This window comes from Dermochelys coriacea, chromosome 1 (assembly GCF_009764565.3).
Source record: "Dermochelys coriacea isolate rDerCor1 chromosome 1, rDerCor1.pri.v4, whole genome shotgun sequence".
NCBI classification, from domain to species: domain Eukaryota; kingdom Metazoa; phylum Chordata; order Testudines; family Dermochelyidae; genus Dermochelys; species Dermochelys coriacea.
The window spans coordinates 199,730,107-199,745,108 of NC_050068.2; the positions used below are offsets into that span (position 1 = coordinate 199,730,107).

Below are 15,002 nucleotides of genomic sequence, written 5' to 3' on the forward strand. Positions count from 1 at the left end.
TCTTGATAAAACTGCTCTTGCTGAGCGCTCTAAAGGCTAGTGTAGGCGGGCTCAGATTTTAACGCACAGTTTTCTCAAACTGGGGATTGCAAACAAGGTTCAAGGGGGTGATGCCCACCCTCCGTTTCTTTATGGCTAGATGGGAGGGAGGTCCCAAAATTCTATCTTGTTGTAAGAGGGGGCCGTAGTATGGTAAAGGTTGACAAGCACTATTCCAAGGTACGCGCGCACACATACACACACACACACACACACCCCATTGGCCTGATTCTTCTCTCCTTTATGCCGGTGAAAATCAGAAGTAACTCCACTGAAAATTGGGGCTACAGCCCCTCAGTGCACATTGGTCTTGCTCATTAAGTATTGATTCCCTAAGCTCATTTTTGGACGGTGTTGGAACCATTCTCTATATGAAGAGCTCTCTGAAAAGGGTCAGCTTTCCCCTTTGCCTAAAAATAATGCCATCCACACCCACTCTTCATTACGTCTCCTCCTAAGTGGATTGCGGGAGGATGGCAGCAGGGCCAGAGACAGAGTGGGAGGCTTTATGATGTGCAAGTGCCTGAAAATTCTTTATTGTATCGATTTCTGGCAGTATGAGAACCGCCCCCAGCAGCAAAGTGTCAGGATGCACTGGCATCATGTACAATGATTGTCATTTTTAAGTTCACCCAAGATATCGTGCACAGTCACTTACTCGCTCTTAATTATTTACTTAATTTAATTTAGAACTGGTAGTCTAATAGGAGCCACGCTGACAGTCCTCAGGGTAGACCAATTCTGTTCATCAGCGGACCAGGCAAAGCAGAGGCAGTGCCAGTATGAGTTTCTACACACCATCCAACCAATGGTCTTATCTACACAGGGGAATTGACCAGCATTGCTATTCCACAATAGCTCTTTGGGCCTAGCTACACAGGGACACTCAGGAAAGATAATATGGGTGAACTAGAGGTGTTAATTCGAAGTGGATTAGTTAAGCCACACTGAACCTGTGTGAGGAGACGCTCATTCAGAATTAAAGTGGCCTTAATTTCGATTTAGTTTAATTCATTTCCAAAGTGATTTAAACTAAATCGAAGTAAGGTCACTTTAATTTTTAATAGGAGCATCCACACAGGGGGTTTAATGTGGTTTAACAAATGCACTTTAAAAGCTAATTTGGATTTACTTTCCTGAGTATTCCCAAGTAGATAAACTCTTATTCTGGAATAAGTGTGTCCATACAGCAAATTATTCCAGAATAGCTATAGCACTTTACATTCATACCTACCTCAACCACACCATAGCTTCCCCATGTAGGCAAGCCCTTACCGATTACCTAAAGGCAGGAGAAAAAACTTCTGTCTCCACATTTGTTACAGTCACAGCTTTTTTTGCTAGGAGTGCCTTTTATGGTGTGAACTTCTATGATGTGGCCACCTGCCTACTAGAAAGTGGACTGAAACCCTAACACTTCTCATATGGGCCACCAAACAACCTGAACCTCATTAGTGATTTTCAGTCTTTACTGATCTTGGTGTCATATTTGACTTGAAGACTTGGAGGTGAGACACTCCACATTCTATTACCCAATCTCTGAGCCATTCAATGCACCTACTAGCATCTTCCTTAGCCTGAACATTTCCCATTGTTCTGCCTTAAGGCCTGAAGAAAAGACCTGAAGAAGAGCTCTGTGTAAGCTAGAGTACGTCTACAGTACGAAATTATTTCAAAATTATTCTATTAGAATTTTCTGAAGCGATTTTATACATTCGGTCTTCTGTGTCCCCACTAAAGCACATGAATTTGGTGGAGTGCGTCCACAGTACCAAGGCTAGCATCGAATGTCGGAGCGGTGCACTGTGGATAGCTATCCCACAGTTCCCGCAGTCCCTGCCACGCACTGGAATTCTGGGTTAAGCTCCCAGTGCATGATGGGGCAAAAATATTCTTACGGGTGTTTCTGGGGGTGTGTTGTCAGTCGCTCCTCCCTTCATGAAAGCTACGGCAGACAATCATTTTGCGCCTTTTTGGTGTGCAGAAGCCATGCTGCTTTCAGCAGATGGTGCACCACTGCTCTCTTGCTACTATGAATCCACCTCACATTTCCTCTCATCTTTCTATGTAATCTCTAGTATCTACTCTTTCTCTTCCTCATCGAACGCTTCCACTGCGAACTCTGCTTGGCCATCGTGAACCAAGCAGCACAGCTTCTGCCTCCAACTCTGCTCTCCCACTCTTGCCACACTACCGAGCTTCTCCATCTTGTCTGTCCTGGGCTCCCGCCTCCGTGAAAGCCACAGAACACAACCATTTCCCGCCTTTTTTCAGCTATTGTGAACTAAACAGCACTTCTTCCACTGCCACTCTGCTCTCCTATATTTCACACCCTTTTTCCAGGATTACCCATGCAGGCGCCATAGCCATGGAGCCCGCTCAGATCTCTGCTGCAGTTTTGACCATTGTAAATACCTCGCACATTATTCAGCAGTATGTGCAGTACCTGCAAAACCGGGCGAGGAAGTGACGACAGCACGATTACTATACTGATGAGGACATGGACACAGACGTTCCTAGAAGCATGGCATGTGGTGATTGGGAGATCATGGTGGTGTTGGGCCAGGTTCACGCCAGGGATCACCGATTCTGGGCCCAGGAAACAAGCACAGACTGGTGGGACCCCATAGTCTTGCAGGTATGGGATGATTCCCAGTGGCTGCGAAACTTTCATATGTGTAGGGCCACTTTCATGGAACTTTGTGACTTGCTGTCCCCTGCCCTGAAGCACAGAGACACCAAAATGAGAGCAGCCCTCACAGTTGAGAAGCGAGTGGCCATAGCTCTGTGGAAGCTTGCAAAGCCCGACAGCTATCGGTCAGTCGGGAATCAGTTTGGAGGGGGTAAATCTACTGTGGGGGCTGCTGTGCTGCAAGTAGCCAACACAATCATTGACCAGCTGCTATGAAGGATAGTGACTTTGGGAAATGTGCAGACCATTGTGGATGGCTTTAGTGCGCTGGGGTTCCCTAACTGCGGTGGGGTGATAGATGGAACGCATATCTCTATCTTGGCCCCGGAACACTGGGGCGGCCAGTACATAAACCACAAGGGGTACTTTTCCATGGTGCTGCAAGCACTCGTGAATCACAAGGGACGTTTCACTGACATCAACGTGGGATGGCTGGGAAAGGAGCATGACACTCGCATCTTCAAGAACTCTGGTCTGTTGACCAGCTGCAGGAAGGAACTTACTTCCCAGACCAGAAAATTACTGTTAGGGATGTTGAAATGCCTATAGTTATCCTTGGGGACCCAGCCTACCCCTGAATGTGATGGCTTATGAAGCTGTACACAGGCAGCCTGAACAGTAGTAAGGAGCGGTTCAACTATAGGCTGAGCAAGTGCAGAATGGTGATAGAATGTGCTTTTGGGCATTTGAAAGCACGCTGGTGCAGTTTACTTACTTGGTTAGACCTCAGCAAAACCAATATTCCAATTGTAATTGCTGCTTGTTGTGTGCTCCACAATATCTGTGAGAGTAAGGAGGAGATGTTTATGGTGGGGTGGGAGGTTGAGGCAACTCGCCCGGCGGCCACTTTCACACAGCCAGACAACAGGGTGATTAGAAGAGCACAGCAGGGCACACTGCACATCAGAGAAGCTTTGAAAGCCAGTTTCATGACTGGCCAGGGTACGGTGTGACAGTTGTGTTTGTTTCTCTTAAAGTTACCTGCCCCCTACATATATGAAAGGAAATAAAGTCACAATTGTTTAAAAACCATTCGTTATTATTTGTTGCACAAAACACTGAGAGAAATCAGAGGGTAGATGGGGGAGGGTGGGGGTATTGAGTTAAGGGGTGGAGGAGGAGGGAAGGACAAGTCCAGAAACCAAATAAAAATTTTGAATATGCCATCTTTCTGCTGCTTGTGCAATCCTCTGGAGCTGACTGTGTGGGTCCCCGTAGCTTCCCCCACCGTGTTCTTGGGCATCTGGGTGAGGAGGCTAAGGAACTTGGGGAGGAGGGAGGGCAGTTATACAGGGGCTGCAGCGGCAGTCTGTGGTCTTGCTGCCTTTCCCGCATTAGATTCACCATACAGCTGAGCATGTCAGTTTGCTTCCCCATGAGCTTGACCGTAACATCCTGCCTGCTCACATCACGCATGTCTCTCCTCTCTTCGTATTCATGTAACACTTTACGGGACTCCGCAATTGTTTGCCTCCACGCATTCAGCTGGGCCCTATCAGTGCGGGAGGACTGCATGAGCTCAGCGAACATGTCGTCCCAAGTACATTTTTTCCACCTTCTAATCTGGACCAGCCTCTGGGCCTGAGTAGATAGGGGCTGCGTTGAAACACTTGCACCTGCGGGAGGAGAAAAAGGGAGGGTAGTATTTTAAAAGATACATTTTAGAGAACAAAGGGGACACTCTTTCTCAGTGACATAGGCAATTCATAGTACACAGCACATGTTCTTTCTGTACAAGGTCGCATTTTGCCTCTTGTACTGAAGTGCGTGCCACTCTGGTGTGAGTAAGCCATCACATGTAGCCAGGCAACAGAATTCAGCTTGCAGGCAGCCATGGTAAGCCCTAGGGGCATGTGGGGTTCTGCTTCTTCCGCATTCATTTCAATGCTTTCAAACTGTCGGGCCCCCTTTTCCATAGCAAGCAATGCCTGGTGGATTTGCCATATAAAAGGAGGGCCTGTGGGCTCTCTGGGATGATCGCTTCACACAACACCCTCCCCCCCCGCCACACACACACACACACACACACACACACCGCGTGGCTCCGATGAGGATCTGAGCAGCGATGAGCCGTTTAAACTAAACACAAACAGCCCAGCGCGGCTGGGTTCCCCCCCCCCCCCCCCCCCCCGCATGGCTCCGATCAAGCTCTCACTCACCAGAAGTGCCTTCTCCAGGGTCATGGTCCAGGACCCCGCCTTGGGAATGGGGGAGGCTATTGGCTCCAGCGTTAAGAATAGTTCCTGGCTAGGGGGGAAAACGGATTCCCCACTTCCTGCCTGTGCACTGTCCTCCTCCTCTTCGTCCTCCAATTTCTTTACACAGTGGGGTAGCTCTGAACAGCAAAAAGTTGTAACACATGAACCATCTGCAATTTAAATCTCTGGGCCAAATTCAGCAGAATTATGACTTACATATCAAGTGTAAATTGGTCAGAATGCTTGAATAAATGGGTGTCTGTGGTAAAGGAGAGTTGCAGTGATTAAGTATTTAGTGAGTTATGCAAAAAGAATGTAAATTATATGCTGACAGAATGACATGGGATGAAGTGGGGGGAAAGCAACAGAACACAGCATATAAGAGAATGTTTCCACTATGTTATCTCTCACTCTTACAGTTGTTGCTTTTCCTTCTGGATCTACTTCTCCTCAGGAGTGTCAGGTTTGTATAATTTTTGGTGGTGCCCAGAAAGGGTTCAAGTCCCACCCCCCCACACACACCTGCCTAAGGCTCTGGGAGGGAGTTTGGGTGCGGGAGGGGGAGGGGTCGGGCTCTGGGAGGGAGTTTGGGTGTGGGTTCTGGGCTGGAGCAGGGGGTTGGGGTGCGGGAGAGGGTGAGGGGTGTGGTGCTTATCTCGGTTGGCTCCTGAAAGCAACCCACACACTCCTCTGGCAGCGGCACCTAGGTGGGAGGGCCAGGGGTCTCCGCGCACTGCTGCCCACAGGCACCACCCCCACATCTCCCATTGGCCACAGTTCCCGGTCAATGGGCGCTGCGGAGTCAATGCTCAGGGCGGGGGCAGTGTGGGGAGACACCCCCCACCCTCAGGGCCGCAGGGACATGCCGGCTGCTTCTGGGAGTGGCATGGAGTGAGGGTGGGAAGGAAGTCGCCTTAGCCCCACTGCAATGCTAGTGGTGGCAGCGGCAACTGGGGGCCCCCTGGCCCTTTTAAATCACCTGGGGGCAGCAGGCGGGGCTAGGAGACACTCTGGGGGAGGCATGTGGGGGCAGCAGGCGGGGCTGGGGGAGAGACCCGGCCCTGAACATTGGTGGAGCTGGCTCCCCAGGCCCTGAATATTCCTGGAGCCCAGGCACCACAGGCCCATATAACTCGCCACCCTGCCCACCAATATAACTCGACTGACTTCCAAGGGAAGCTGTGGGGGCAAAAGACCTATCTGGCTTTAAGATTAAACTTGATAAGTTTATGGAGGAGAAGGTATGATGGGATAATATGATTTTGGCAATTAATTGATCTCTAACTATTCATGGTAAATAGGCCCGATGGCCTGTGATGGGATGTTAGATGGGGTGGGATCTGAGTTACTACAGAGAATTCTTTCCTGGGTATCTATCTGGCTGATAAATCTTGCCCATATGCTCAGGGTTCAGTTGATCGCCATATTTGGGGTGGGAAGGAATTTTCCTCCTGGGCAGATTGGAAGAGACCCTGGGGGGTTTTCCCCTTCCTCTGCAGCATATGGCACGGGTTACTTGCTGGAGGATTCTCTGTGCCTTGGAGTCTTTAAACCATGATTTGAGGACTTCAATAGCTCAGACATAGGTGAGAGGTTTATTGCAGGAGTGTGTGCATGAGATTCAGTGGCCTGCATTGTGCAGGAGGTCAGACTAGATGATCATAATCGTCCCTTCTGACCTTAATATCTATGAATCTATGACTTCAGTTAAGTTACTCCTGATTTACATGTGAGTGAGAAGGAGAACTGGTCTCTCTGTGTTTAACAAAATTCTTTCTAGACATCTACATGCTGAATTGGTGCAGGTTCCACTGCTCTAGGCACAGACACCCACCAACACCTGCTTTTCTGACCAACTTGCACTTAGTGGGATAACTTATGTGACTATTACGACACAGATGACTCACCTATGCTTACCCATGACAAATGTGTGGGCCGACCCACAGAGTGTGTGTAAGCCCCACATTCAGCATGGTGTAGTGGAATAGGCACTTGACTAGGAGTCAGGAGACCGGAGCTATAGGTCCTATTCCCAGCTGACACTGACCTGTGTGACCTTGGGTAGGTCACTTACCTCTCCCATTCTTTGTCAGCTTTGTCTGTCTGTTTAGATTGTAAACTTTTCAGGACAGGGACTCTGACTCTGGGTAAGTCTGCACTTTGAGCTAGTGGTCATGCTAACACTCAAAAATCAGGAATAGTCTCAGTGACACAAGTGGCAGAAGGGGCATGTACTTGGGCATCTAGCTCCTCATACAACTGCAGCTACATTCTGTTTGTAGTGCACTAGCTCGATCAGAGCCAGTGCAGGTGTGTCTCATACAGCTCCAAGCACAATGGAGCTGGTAGTCGTAGTGCAAATAATACATTCCTTGTGCATTTATCTGATGTGTGTCCAGGAGAGCCAGTTCATAAATCCAGCAGGTGTATGTTCACCTCTTTGGGAGACCTAAGGTATGAGTTCAGATTTCAAAATAGATCCCATTACACATTCTTCTTTCTTTGCCACAGATATTTCAGTGTAGGGCACCCAAAGTTACTTATCAAGTCAGTTTCATTTGCCATTTTCTTCTCTCTTTCATCTAAGGAAGAAAACAAAATGCAAACAAAAGGGCGAACATTTTTGAAAAGTCAGTAATTACAGGCAAAATGCATAGCTTAAGGCTTAAGAAGAAAATTACCCTGTTGAGCAATAAAGCACTTAGAGTTTGACTCTGTTACGCAAGAAAGAAACTTTCCAGTCTGGTTGGCAACTGTTCCACTAGCGTCTACATAGTTATTGATTAATTCCTCTATTGTTACACACTTCTTTCATTAATCAGAATGGTTCTCTTCACTTCTCTGTCCCTGTGTAGCTTTTCTTAGTTTCTTTACAGCTGTTTCAGAGTAGGAAGCTTTAAATATCAGGTTACTTCATTAAAATACAATCTCTTCTGGTCCTGGTATGGAAATTTCCAGGGTGTGGCATTGTGTCTTTCAGAGAGAAATAAGAGTACACGATTTATTTTTTGCCGATTTAAAATTAGAGTCGGGTCCATAGTTCAGATCCAGGGCTTTTTGTTCACTCCATGATAGGACACACAGAGCCAGATCCTGAGGTGATGTAATTCCCTTGACTTCAAAGGAGCTATGCTCTTTTACACCAGCAATGTCCATAGCATGTACAGGGCTCTCCCCTGGGATCCACATTTTAGGGATATTGAGATCCAATGTTCCGGTTCAGAAATCTCTAGTTGAATCACATGGAGGTGATGATGCTGAGAGTAGATATGTAGTACAGATTTGCTTTTTTGCCTTTACCTTAATGCATATTAAAATTTGTAGACAGCCCTGAAACTTACAGTCCTCTCTTCATGCTCACAAAAGGTAGAGCACAGACAGAAATAGGCCTCAGTTGTCATGTGAAGGGACTCCACATATAGAAGGCAAAATAATAGTTCAGCCTTTGCTAACCCATTCAGTTCTTGGTGCATTTGCTGAAATCGCCAGTTCTGATAGTGATTTTTGTACCGAAAGCACCTGGCCTGGACAAAAGCCACTGCCTCACTTCACACAGGATGTTGAACACGTGTCAGAAGCAACAACTTCTGGTCACTGTCTATAACAATCATTTGTACTAGTGAATTAGAGGTCCTAACTTACAAATCCTTGCAAAGGCTAGTTCACAGACCTCTCCCTTTGTGGACCTGCAAGACAGCTATTGACTGCTCCACAAGGACAATGCATCTAGGAAGAGCCAAGTTTAGACTATCAAGGACTGAGAGCAAAGCATTCTATTCTAGGACTCTGATGGAGCCTTAAACTAGACTATATAAAACTCAAACCTAAGATACATCTTTGTGGGTAATGATTTCATCAAAATATCCACTAACAGATCCTCCAAGACACTGGGTCTGATTCACCCACTGTTTTGCTCCTGTTTTGCACCAGTGTTACTCCATTGAAATAAAGGAATTACACTGGTGGAAAACTAGAATAATGCAATAGTGAATCAGGTCAACAAAACACATTTGAACACCTCTTTAACCCAGGAGAGTCATTGTTCTGGACAGATTTGTTACTTCATCATTTGGTTTAGCATCTAGATAGCAAAGTGGCTGGCCTTTTCTACCCCTGTCCCAGTTAGATAGAAAGATATGAAATTATCTATATTATTCTTGACTTTTAAACAAACAAGCCAAAAATATAAATAAAGTCTTTGTTTGTTGCTTCCATGCTCACAGCTCTAAGTGTTGGAAATGAAATACTGAGCAAGTCCTTTCTTTACTCAGCCTTTATTGTTGTTCTTTCTGCACAATCCTAAGCTGCCTATAGCATGGTATCTAGGTGCATTTCATATGGGTCATTAACATTTTATATCAGAAGGGCAAGGATGTTTCTTCCTGTGTGTTAAAAGATAGTTGTATCCAAGAGACTGGTGGAACAGGGAGAGGTTATTAACTTCATTCTCACCCTATGCACAATGATTTGAGATTTCCTGATGACAATGATTAACACAAACTCCAGGCACAGTTAAATGTCAGTCTCAATTTCTAATGGCAAATTTAGTGTGTGTGATGCTTGCAAGATTCTTCATTCAGGTTTTAATGGTGTGCATAATCCATGTGTGTGTTTGTCTTCCTATATAAACAGGACTGACATAATTCACTGTGAAACTGGGACTCTGGAAGTTAAAAATTTTTACCAGCATCTGAATGATCCTCTCAGTTCTCTGTCATTGTAACGGATTGGATATCACTCCTCAAGTCATCTTTGATATAGATCAAAGTTACTGAGAAGACAGGGAATGAAGCTGAAGGAGATATATTCATGTTACCTTTAAAACTGCCATTGAAGGAGGATAGCCTTGTGTCTTGCAGTGACAACAAATAATCCCCTAATTGGGATAAGGCCATTAATATGCACATATAAGGAGCTGTTTGAGAGGCAAAGGTATGGGAGAGCGAACTGGAAACACAAAGATTGCACAGCTAGAGTGAGTCTTTCATTAAATATTGTATACAATGGGTATTGTGCCAGGCCCCAACCTAGCAAATGTCCAGACTACTGCACCTGAGCAAACATTATTGTTCCTATGCAAATACAATGTGTGACACTCTGGCCAATATGGTAATGTAGAATCATACATCATGCCCTAAAGTGACCAAAGGGTGTAACTGGGAGGCATTTCCTGAGAGGAGGTGGCTCATATCAGAAGCTGGGAGATGCAAACTGACAACAGGAGAAGGACGGGACGTCAACAGTTTGAAGAACAAATCCAGGTTCTCAAAGGACATGAGCATTTGGTTCTCCAGCTTATTTCTTCTTAAATGTTTGGGGCCTACCTAGGTGAGGCTGGGTAGGAGTCCTAAGGATGTTTCAGACAATTTATCTTTTTGTTTTTCTCTCAATTTTTGAATAAACCTTTTTCTTCATGTTGGATATTTTCTTAGTCCTGGACTGCTCTTGGGAAATTTCATTGTAATTTATTCTTAAACATGAGGAGAAATAAGTTCTGAGTTCTAGTGAGGGCAATGACATTCGACCTGGGTCATTTGCTCAAAGGTACAGATCAAAAGACTGCCCATCCCCCTGATGAGCTGCCAACATTCTGAGGCACCCAGTGAAGTGCACTGGGGAAGCCTGAGGGCTACTTGTTCCAGAAAGACCTGGGTGCCTCAGAGGGACATCTGAGCCCACTCGGCCTTTCCTTCCACTCCCCAAAGAGAGTTCTCGGTATGGATTGCTTCTGGACTAACATCAACTGCCTGTTCACTCTCCTCAAGACAGCCCCTTCGTCCTAAGGAAGCAAGCAGGATAATAATATTCCACGGTACCTGCCCATTCAATTTCACAATTATCCAAGTTTCAAGCGATGCTTCCAAGTTACAAGCTGCTGCTTTTAGAATTACTAGAGTGCAGGTAACCTCGCCAAGTATACTTCATTCTTCCTTTGAAAAGGAGCAAATGTGCAGCCAAAACTGCACACTGGTCATTCATACTTCTAACTAATTGAGCTATGCGGTAAGGAGACACTGATGATTGGAGAGCTAGTTCACTGAAGAAGCCGAGTTTTTGAAAAGTCCTTTGCATGTTCCCTTTAAGAAAAGGGCCACTCCAATAATTCAACTGATTGCTGTCTTGATCTTGTAAAGATATGGAAGTGCATTAGTTGCTGTCTCATGTGGACCTACCTGCTTTTTATTATTATTATTATTATTATTTATTTGTTTTATTATAACTTGACTTCTTTTTAATATTGTTTTTTACTTGTTTGACACTCGTCTTTTGTGATTTTCACAGGAATATTAACTAGTGATATTACTGATTCTTTCGTACTAAAGGTGGCTGGACTGCTGAGTAACTGCAGCTCCTTTTGACCTCAGTTACAGTTGGGTACACTCTATTCTTTTGAAAATCTGGCCCTATCTAATTCTGTTCCAGCGGGCATGTGATGTGAACAGCATAATCTAATAGTACAACAATTTATCACTGACGTACTGGACAGGCTGGCTTCTTTGACCTGAAAGGAAGTTAATCAGACTTCTTGGCCCTGCTTTTGCCGGCTATGATGGCTTGATTGCCATTCAGAGAGCTGCTGGTGGAAACTGATTCTAATATTAAGCACTATGAGCAAGGGATTGACTAAACTGATGGAACAGATATTGGGGAGGTGTTGTTTTGTTTGTGTGTTTTTTTTAAACACTATAAGCATGTTGAACATTGATAGCCACAGTTAAAAATGAATATAAACAAAATAATGTATTTTGGTATAATTAGGCTAATTATGATGGGAAGTTGGTTTTAACTAAACACCTGTTACCATTCTCTGATTGAATTAAATAGTTGTAAACCTCTGGGGTGCTCCTTCTTTTTCTTTCTTGCTAAAATCAATCTGTGCCGGAGGATTTTGCAATGTCTTTCTTCAATCGGATTAACAGTGTTTGTAGGGTCTTGCTCTCTGGAGCCTTGAATACACAGGGAATGTTGCCAGCAAATTCCAAATGGTACACTTTACGTCTAACCCTCACGAGAGCCCCCCAAGTTTACCTTCACTCTCTATAAACTTGGTGCCCTCTTCACTTGTATTATTGTAAATGATTTACATTGAAAATAAAGATCAGCCCTGATCTTACTACATCTGTCCGTAGAATCACTTGATGTATTGCTGCCCATATCATGGTCTCTGTCTGGTACCTAAGGATCAGAACTCTGCTGGGTTAGGTCTTCTTTTTCTGATCATTCATTTTAGATGGCTTGTGGTTCCAGTGTTGTCTCTTGCCACTTACAAAATAACATTCCACAGGATTTTTATTTTATGTCCCCTTCTTTTTACCTCATCTCCATTCTCACCGTGCCTTTACTCCTCAAAGCCTTTAATATCCAGGTATGTATTTCCAATGCAAAATTTCAGACCACTTTTTATGGAAGCAGGACAAACTTTTTAGGGAAAAAATGATAGTCATTATAGGCCTGATGGAAAGATTGCCATTTATTTCAGTGGGCTATGAATGTGCCCCTGCATCATAACTATAGCCCCATGCTGCCCTATCAATATTTATGTACTGCAGTTATTTTGCTATAAATAGATCAGCACATCTGAAAGAGACCAGATGTCTAAAATTAAAATTCTAAATAAGCAGTCCTTTCTAACCTGAGAAAGCTCTTACTGCATACAGTAGAGTAGCTTATAAATAGAACTTCAAATGCTGGTGATGTCATGAACCAAGAGAGCTCTTGACTTGTGATTTATTATGTCAGAGCATGGCATATTCACAACCTTGTAACTTACAGTCACTGCCCCTGTTATTATTCCCAAGCCATTGTGATTTTCAACAGATACACATTGTAGTAAATACTGACCTGAATTGAAACTCTAAACAATCAATCAGACTCTTCATTTTAAATTCTTCTTTGTGAATAATTAAGGGTATTATTGGCTTAATTGGGGGTACATAAAACATTCAGAATGAAATATGAGATTTCATGTCAAGTTTGCAGCCACCAAATTTGCAGATTTTTCAAACTCCTTGCTTAAAAGCTAATTTCCAAAGTTTGTGATGAAGATTTTTTTCACTGCAGCACATGATGTTTCTCTTGCTTCAGTGCAAGCCAATTATTTTTCAAGCTTTCCTGGAACACGGTTGTGAATACTTATTTACAAAATTTAATAATAGAATAATTGTCATTTTTGCTTAGCTCTCATCCCTGATTCTACACACTTATGCATGTGAATCACTTTATACACATGCAACTCTTTGCAGAATCAGGGTCAGGGTGAGTAATCAGAAAGGTAAAACATTCAGTATACAGAAAACATAATAGCACTGGAATTTAAAACCACACACTTAGGGGGAAAATGTCTTTTTCATTTGAAATATGCTTTGGAAGAGGAAGTCGTAGTTACAGACATAAAACTATTATGAACCGTTGTCAAAAATTCAAACTGAAACAAACCTTTTTTTAAGGTTTGAGAATTCTTTTAACTTCTCATTATTTGTCAATGTCATGCCCCTCTGCACTTATGAGTTCCAGAAAGAGCTTGATTTCCCAGTATTCTGACCAGAGCAGGAAGTACTACGCCTGAAAACTCATGAAACAGCTTGTGCTTGCAGTCTGATCCAGTCCAATATGCACACCTTAAGATGTTCAGAAAAGCCATTAAACTTTTGGGTGCTTATCTTCTGTTCATCTAAAAACTAATCTGAAATTGTCATGCGTGGCCGTATTATTCACAAATGGCAAAGCTGTAAATCGTGTACGCTCAAAGGAGTGCCAATAAAACATGTAGACTACAACATCATGTATTCTTCATAAATCACATATTTTATTTTAGAAATGTTTGAGAGAGCTCTCAAATATTTTATTTGGACTAATTTTTTGTACAGCCAGGCTGTCTGAGATGAGTTCAATTCTAACAATAATTTTTCTCCTTCCTCTAAAATTGCTTTTACCCTATCTGTCTGGCAGCTCTATGGTTTACAATCTTGGGACCTTCAAGACTAGAACCAAGTATTGTGTATTCCACTGAGATGCTAGGAATCTAACATTTCTAATGGACTAAAGCTCTGCTTGCTCTCTCTCTCTATATATATAGCCTCTCTCTATATAATGAGATAATGGTCCTTAAACCTGTTACTGGTGCCAGATCAAATGTTGCTCATGTAATTTGAGGATAAATGAATAATTTCTCTAGCAAGTTGATTTTCTTTTGCGACAGCTAAGTGGCTTAATGTTAGTCCTTGCTGGATCAAAGACATTTAGGCGCCTAATTCCTATTGAAATAGGTGTCTAGATACCTTTTGAGGATGTGGGCCAGAGTGCAGGTGAGGTGGTCAAAGGTACATGAGCAATCCAATTTATCACATAGATCTCATCCCCTGGTAGGTTATGTATGCATATACCTGCCCACATTTAATAAATATTTATTTAACTATCTCGGGTACTGTGACTGCTATTTAAAGAGGCATTTACTGCACAGGAGTATTTATCTTCACAGTACTATCTGCACTATTTCTTGTACTTAGACTTGGCTACATTTTTCAAACGTGGCCACTTCTTTAGTGTGCCTCAATACTTGAGTGCCCAAATTATTAAATGGGCTGAACACCCACAAACCTAACTGAAGTCAATGGGAGCTGTGGGTGCTGGACACCTCCTGAAAATTAGAGTGAAGCTGTCTCAAGTTGGTCACTCTACAATCTAAATCAGTCAAATGAATGCCTAGGAATGTGTGTGTATAAGTTCAGAGGGAGTGTATTATGCACATCTACCAATGTGATAGATGCCATCATGTTCCATCAATGCCCCTCTGCCACGTACATTGATCAAACTGGACAGTCTCTACGTAAAAGAATAAATTGACACAAATCAGACGTCAAGAATTATAACCTTCAAAAACCAGTCGGCGAACACTTCAATCTCTCTGCTCAATCAATCACAGACCTAAGAGTGGCTATTCTTCAACAAAAAAACTTCAGAAACAGACTCCAACGAGAGACTGCTGAATTGGAATTAATTTGCAAACTGGATACAATTTACTTAGGCTTGAATAGAGACTGGGAGTGGATGGGTCATTACACAAAGTAAAACTA

General features: G+C 43.6%; 1 long non-coding RNA gene across 3 annotated transcripts in view; it reads left to right on the forward strand.

Moving 5' to 3' along the window:
• The window catches only part of LOC122459470, a 68,096-nt gene that overhangs the window by 27,953 nt on the left and 25,141 nt on the right, over window positions 1-15,002 (forward strand). The window contains exons 3-4 of one of the 3 annotated variants that reach the window (XR_006280184.1): window positions 5,349-5,392; window positions 9,562-11,827. The exons of 1 other annotated variant lie outside the window; for it this stretch is intronic. This is a non-coding gene — a long non-coding RNA (uncharacterized LOC122459470). Of the gene's footprint in view, window positions 1-5,348; window positions 5,393-9,561; window positions 11,828-15,002 lie in introns of those variants that run through there. One more of the 3 variants, XR_006280183.1, reaches the window with a different exon arrangement.